The sequence below is a fragment of the Penaeus chinensis genome, chromosome 4 (genome assembly GCF_019202785.1).
Source record: "Penaeus chinensis breed Huanghai No. 1 chromosome 4, ASM1920278v2, whole genome shotgun sequence".
Classification (NCBI taxonomy): Eukaryota; Metazoa; Arthropoda; class Malacostraca; order Decapoda; family Penaeidae; genus Penaeus; species Penaeus chinensis.
The window spans coordinates 27,635,830-27,640,829 of NC_061822.1; the positions used below are offsets into that span (position 1 = coordinate 27,635,830).

The following is a 5,000-nucleotide window of genomic DNA, read 5'->3' on the forward strand; positions in this document are numbered from 1 at the left end:
TCAGAGAATATAGTATTAACATATAATCCATTTCAACCTCATCTATTGTTCAGAGCTAATCGTCATCCCAACCGCCATAGCATTAAATTAATCCTGTATTTATTCGTACGAGTAAGTCTATTTTCTTAAGACAACCCTGGATACCAATTATTAGTACGAGTTACTGAAGACAACCCGAGCAGATGTCTGACAGAGCGACGGGGCAGGCAAGGCAGTCTGTGCTTCCACTAAAACGATATAACAGGCTAAAGAGTAGAAGAAAAGATATCAGTAATTCTCTTGGTGAAGGTCAGGGAGAAATTGTGTTAGTAATCATAGTACTAACAGCTTTCCTGTTTTTAGTTATTATTGTTATGCCGTGTTTGGTTCGGTTGCAGAGGAAACGTTTGTGAAGTATTTTGGAAAAGTCGTGTAATTTTAGGGGGCAACGTGTAATGGGATGCTAATATCGTATAGTCTCTCTCTCTCTCTCTCTCTCTCTCTCTCTCTCTCTCTCTCTCTCTCTCTCTCTCTCTCTCTCTCTCCCTCTCTCTCACTCTCTCTCTCTTTCACTCTCTTTCACTCTCTCTCTCTCTCACTCTCTCTCTCTCTCTCTCTCTCTCTCTCTCTCTCTCTCTCTCTCTCTCTCTCTCTCTCTCTCTCTCTCTCTCTCTCTCTTTCTCTCTCTCTCTCTCTCTCCCTCCCTCTCCTCCCCCCCTCTCTCTCTATTTGTCTATCTATCTATCTATATCTCTCCTTCCTTTCTTTCTCTTTCCATTTAACTCTCATCAGTTATATCTTGACTTTAGTCATCAGATATCTCACGATAATCTATACCTTTTATTTTTTTCCCAATATATATATTTTTCTTGTTCGTAATCTTCACTTTTCTGATTATATAACTATTTTTTGTGTGCGTGGATTAATCAAGCGACGACCTTGTCTGGAAGTAAAACGTGCAGCTCGAAAAATCCGAAGCATCTGAATCTCATTGCCAAGTTGATTTTTGTTTTTGTTGCTTGATAGTGCATGGTAGTTTTGCTCGTGGGATCTTGTTTATGTGTGATTGTCTCCCTCTCGTCCTCGGTCTCGGTCCCTCTCTCTTTCTCTTTCTCTCTCTCTCTCTCTCTCTCTCTCTCTCTCTCTCTCTCTCTCTCTCTCTCTCTCTCTCTCTCTCTCTCTCTCTCTCTCTCTCTCTCTCTCTCTCTCTCTCTCTCTCTCTCTCTCTCTCTCTCTCCCCCCCTCTCTCTCTCTATATATATATATATATCACTCTCTCTCGCTCTCTCTCTCTCTCTCTCTCTCTCTCTCTCTCTCTCTCTCTCTCTCTCTCTCTCTCTCTCTCACTCTCTCACTCTCTCTCCCTCCCTCCCTCCCTCCCTCCCTCCCTCCCTCCCTCCCTCCCTCTCGCTAGTGCACCTTTGGGGGAGGGACGTGAAATGATTCCTGAAGGTCTGCAAAGGAAATTCTGCAACGACAGTATTTGCCTCATTAAAACTCCAAACACCTAATTTACCTCATATACACGTTACTCCTTTTGAACTTGAATATTTGTCCGGGTTGTGAGCAGATGTAGCAACCCCACCGTTTACATTTTCGTTCATGTTCGATAGGCCTAGTTATCGTTTCGGACGCCCTCGCTTTGTGTACGAAAAAAATCGTAGTAAATGGACGAAACTTAAAGGAACTGATCGAAATTGGCGTGTGAGAATAAGGATTTCGTTCCGTGACGTGTTTCGTAATAGAAGGAGTTTAATTAAACATCACTTACTGATAATCTATATCAAAAGAGGTACTGTTAACACCAGCACTCGTCCACCAACCCGGAAGGTAGCAGTGGTTTGAAACGCTTTAAATGTAGTAAAAAGAGCATAGTATATCTCTAATGAACAACCCAGCTGGAAACGCCCCCCCCCCCCCCTGAACTCTAGCGTCAGCCTCTCCCTTCCCTTTGCCACAGAGATCTATCTACAGCTGATCGACACCTTTGATAATCCCATATATAGCTGTCCTCATAGTTCCACGTTAAACACGGAAGGGAAGTAGATGCATATGTATTACCGATTATGCATGCGTGTGTTTGTACTGACTCTTCCCCGTAAATAAAGTAGATAGATAGATGAATAAATAAGTGAATAAAGGTATATGATATAAGTGAATAAATAAGGGACTTACGGTTAACCCTTTTCCGACTTGGTAACAAGGGGGGGTGGGGAGGAAGGGGTTGTTGTATCCAGGGAGGATGATATATCGATGCCTCCTCTCGGTAAGGCAAGGTGATAAATTAAGAGCTACGCATGAAAAAAATAAATAGATAAAATTAAGACAAGAAAAAGCCATCATTACAATTTTGTTTAATCTGTAAATATCAGAACAATTGACAGAACAAGGAAGAAGGAAGAAGAACAGGATTAGATACAACAAAAATAAAAATAAAAAATATCAGGGGACAGAAACTGGTAAAGGGTGAGACTGAGATCCCCCGTTGAGAAGGTCGGGCCTGGCAGGGCACCTAACCAAGGGGATCCGGAGGGGGGGGGGGGGTATCGAGGTAGAAGGTCGAGGCCAAAGGGAGGGGGGGAGGGGGGGGAGGGGAGGAAAGTGCCTGGCTGGCGACGCTCCGGCAGGGTTTTCTCGTCCGCAGTAGGGGCAGGGTCGAGGCGCCGACTGGAGTAACGTTCACTCTTGCTCTTGCCACGAGACACTCTGTCACTGACTTCGCGGTTTTTTTCCCTCTCTCTCTCTCTCTCTCTCTCTCTATTTATAGCGCCATTTGTGATTCTCTCCACTCGTTGGACCCTCTGCGTGTGCTGACTCGTAAGTGTGTTATTCGGCTCATGTTATGAATAATCGTATGGCAAGGTGTTGTGCAAGTTTGCATATAGGGTGAAGGAAGGAAGTGATAGAGAGTGAGGAAGATTTTATACGTGTGTTGAGCGTGACGAAGTATGTATTATGAATATATGTGTACCGATGAATCCTTTTGTATTCTGTGCATGACATTTTATCAGAAAAAAATACCGACGGAAATATTCTCTATAAACTTTTTAATATATATGTATACGTTCCGCCATCATGAAAAAATGACTATCGATGAATGATTATTGAGTGAATCACCCGGCTGCATTTAGTCTCAATGGGCACGTGTTGGTGTCGCCATGCATAGAGAGGGATCATATATGTAAACCTTTTTTTTGTTTTTAAACCCACTTATAGACAGAATTAAATAATTTTAGAAGATGAAACATCAGATTTAGACATTTAAACTGAAATTAATACCGCAGCCTTTTCTGAATCAACTTCCTTAGCAATAAATAAAGTGTTTTGACATTCATGAGTCTCCCCCCCCCCCTCCCCGTCACTTCGCTGCCGCCATCGTGTTGAAAAGCCGGCGAGCACTCGGAAAAATTAACGATAGATAGAAACAAAACGAGATAGATAGAAAAAAAGAGAAAAAAGAAAAGAAAAAAAGGCGATAGTTTTGTGATGATAGTGTCAATTATCGTCTTCATTCTGATAGTGGTGATTGTGAAAATGGTGATTGTGCTGTTGTTATAATGGTTATTTTCATTATCATTATTATCACCTGTTTATCATCATTTATTTGGTTATAATTATTGTCATTATCATCACTTCTTATCATAGTTATCATCCATTCATTATTTCACTATCATTATCACTGTCACTATCATCATTAATATTAATATTATTATTTTTACCTTCATCATCACTTATATTTCATTAATGTTTTAGTTATCATCATCGTCATTATCAGTTATTGCACTTCTACACTATTCACTATCACTATCTTTTCACTTTTCACTACAATTATGTCAAGTGTTTTTTTTTTTTATCATTGTAACCTTTCGTTATCATTATACCTGTTATCTTATCAATTCCTGTTTTTATCAATTTTCCTCTCTTCCTTTCTTTCATCAGTTCTATTTCTTATTTCTTTTACTCGGGAATAACAGTTTTGCCAATAGGTCTCAGAGACAATGTAAAATGTGGTAGTAGTAGTAGAAATAGTAGTAGTAGTAGTAATGGTAGTAGTAGTGGTAGAAATAATAGTAGTTGTAATAGAAGAAATAGTAGTAGTAATAGTAGAAATAACTGTAGTAGTAGTAGTACAAATAATAGTAATAGTAGTAGTAGAAAAATAGCAGTAGTAATGGTGGCGGTAGAAGTAGTAGTAGTAGTAGTAGTATTAATTGTAGTAGTATTAATAGTAGTAGTATAGATAATGGTAGTAGTGATGGTTGTGTTCATAGTAGTTGTGGTGGTAGAAATAATAGTAATAGTGGTGGTTAGTGGTAGTGGTATTAGTAGTAGAAATAATAATAGTAATAGTCATAGTGGTAGTATTAGTAACAGTAGAAATAGTAGTATATGTAGTAGTAATTAGTATTACCCCAATCCCAAAACAACGCCAGGAAATACCTCAACACAATCCTATGACTTTAAAGGACCCAGTGAATCAGTCAGGGACGTCGCAGCAAGTGAACTTTGTGATTCAGTGGGGATTGGGGATTAGAGGGGGGGGAAGGGGGGGGGGCTTTTACGAGAGAGAGGGGGGGGGGGAGGAGGAAGGAGAGGGAGGAGAAGAGAAAGAGAGGAAGAGAGAAAATTTCTTATATACTGGAATAAGACTTAAACCACTTTTTTTTAACTGATGTTAAATGTTTATGTTTATATAATACATAAACGTAAGCATTCATGATGTCATATAATATAACGTTTGTCTTTAGTTTTAAAACATTTAATACTACAACCTGCTTTTACGTATATTTATGATTATGGAACGAAAATAGAGTTATACACCAGCATAAAAACTACAAGGTGAACACGTCCATAGGCCAAACACAACTACTTTTTTGTATAATCTTTAATCATAAAAATATATAACATATTAAACCGATATTTAACCAGAGCTATGCATCACTTTTTTTAATCGTAAAATCCTTATCTATTTTTAGAATAAGAAAATATGACAAATTCGAACGCTTCCCGACTCCATAAAT

The 5,000-nt window shown here is 39.1% G+C and overlaps 1 protein-coding gene across 5 annotated transcripts in view; it reads left to right on the top strand.

The window, feature by feature from the left end:
* LOC125024978 (glutaminase liver isoform, mitochondrial-like) overlaps positions 1-5,000 on the top strand; it is a 41,827-nt gene that overhangs the window by 5,267 nt on the left and 31,560 nt on the right. The window contains exon 1 of one of the 5 annotated variants that reach the window (XM_047612790.1): positions 2,622-2,796. The exons of the other annotated variants lie outside the window; for them this stretch is intronic. The gene's annotated coding sequence lies outside the window, so the exon portion shown is untranslated. Of the gene's footprint in view, positions 1-2,621; positions 2,797-5,000 lie in introns of those variants that run through there. 5 annotated transcript variants of the gene reach the window in all.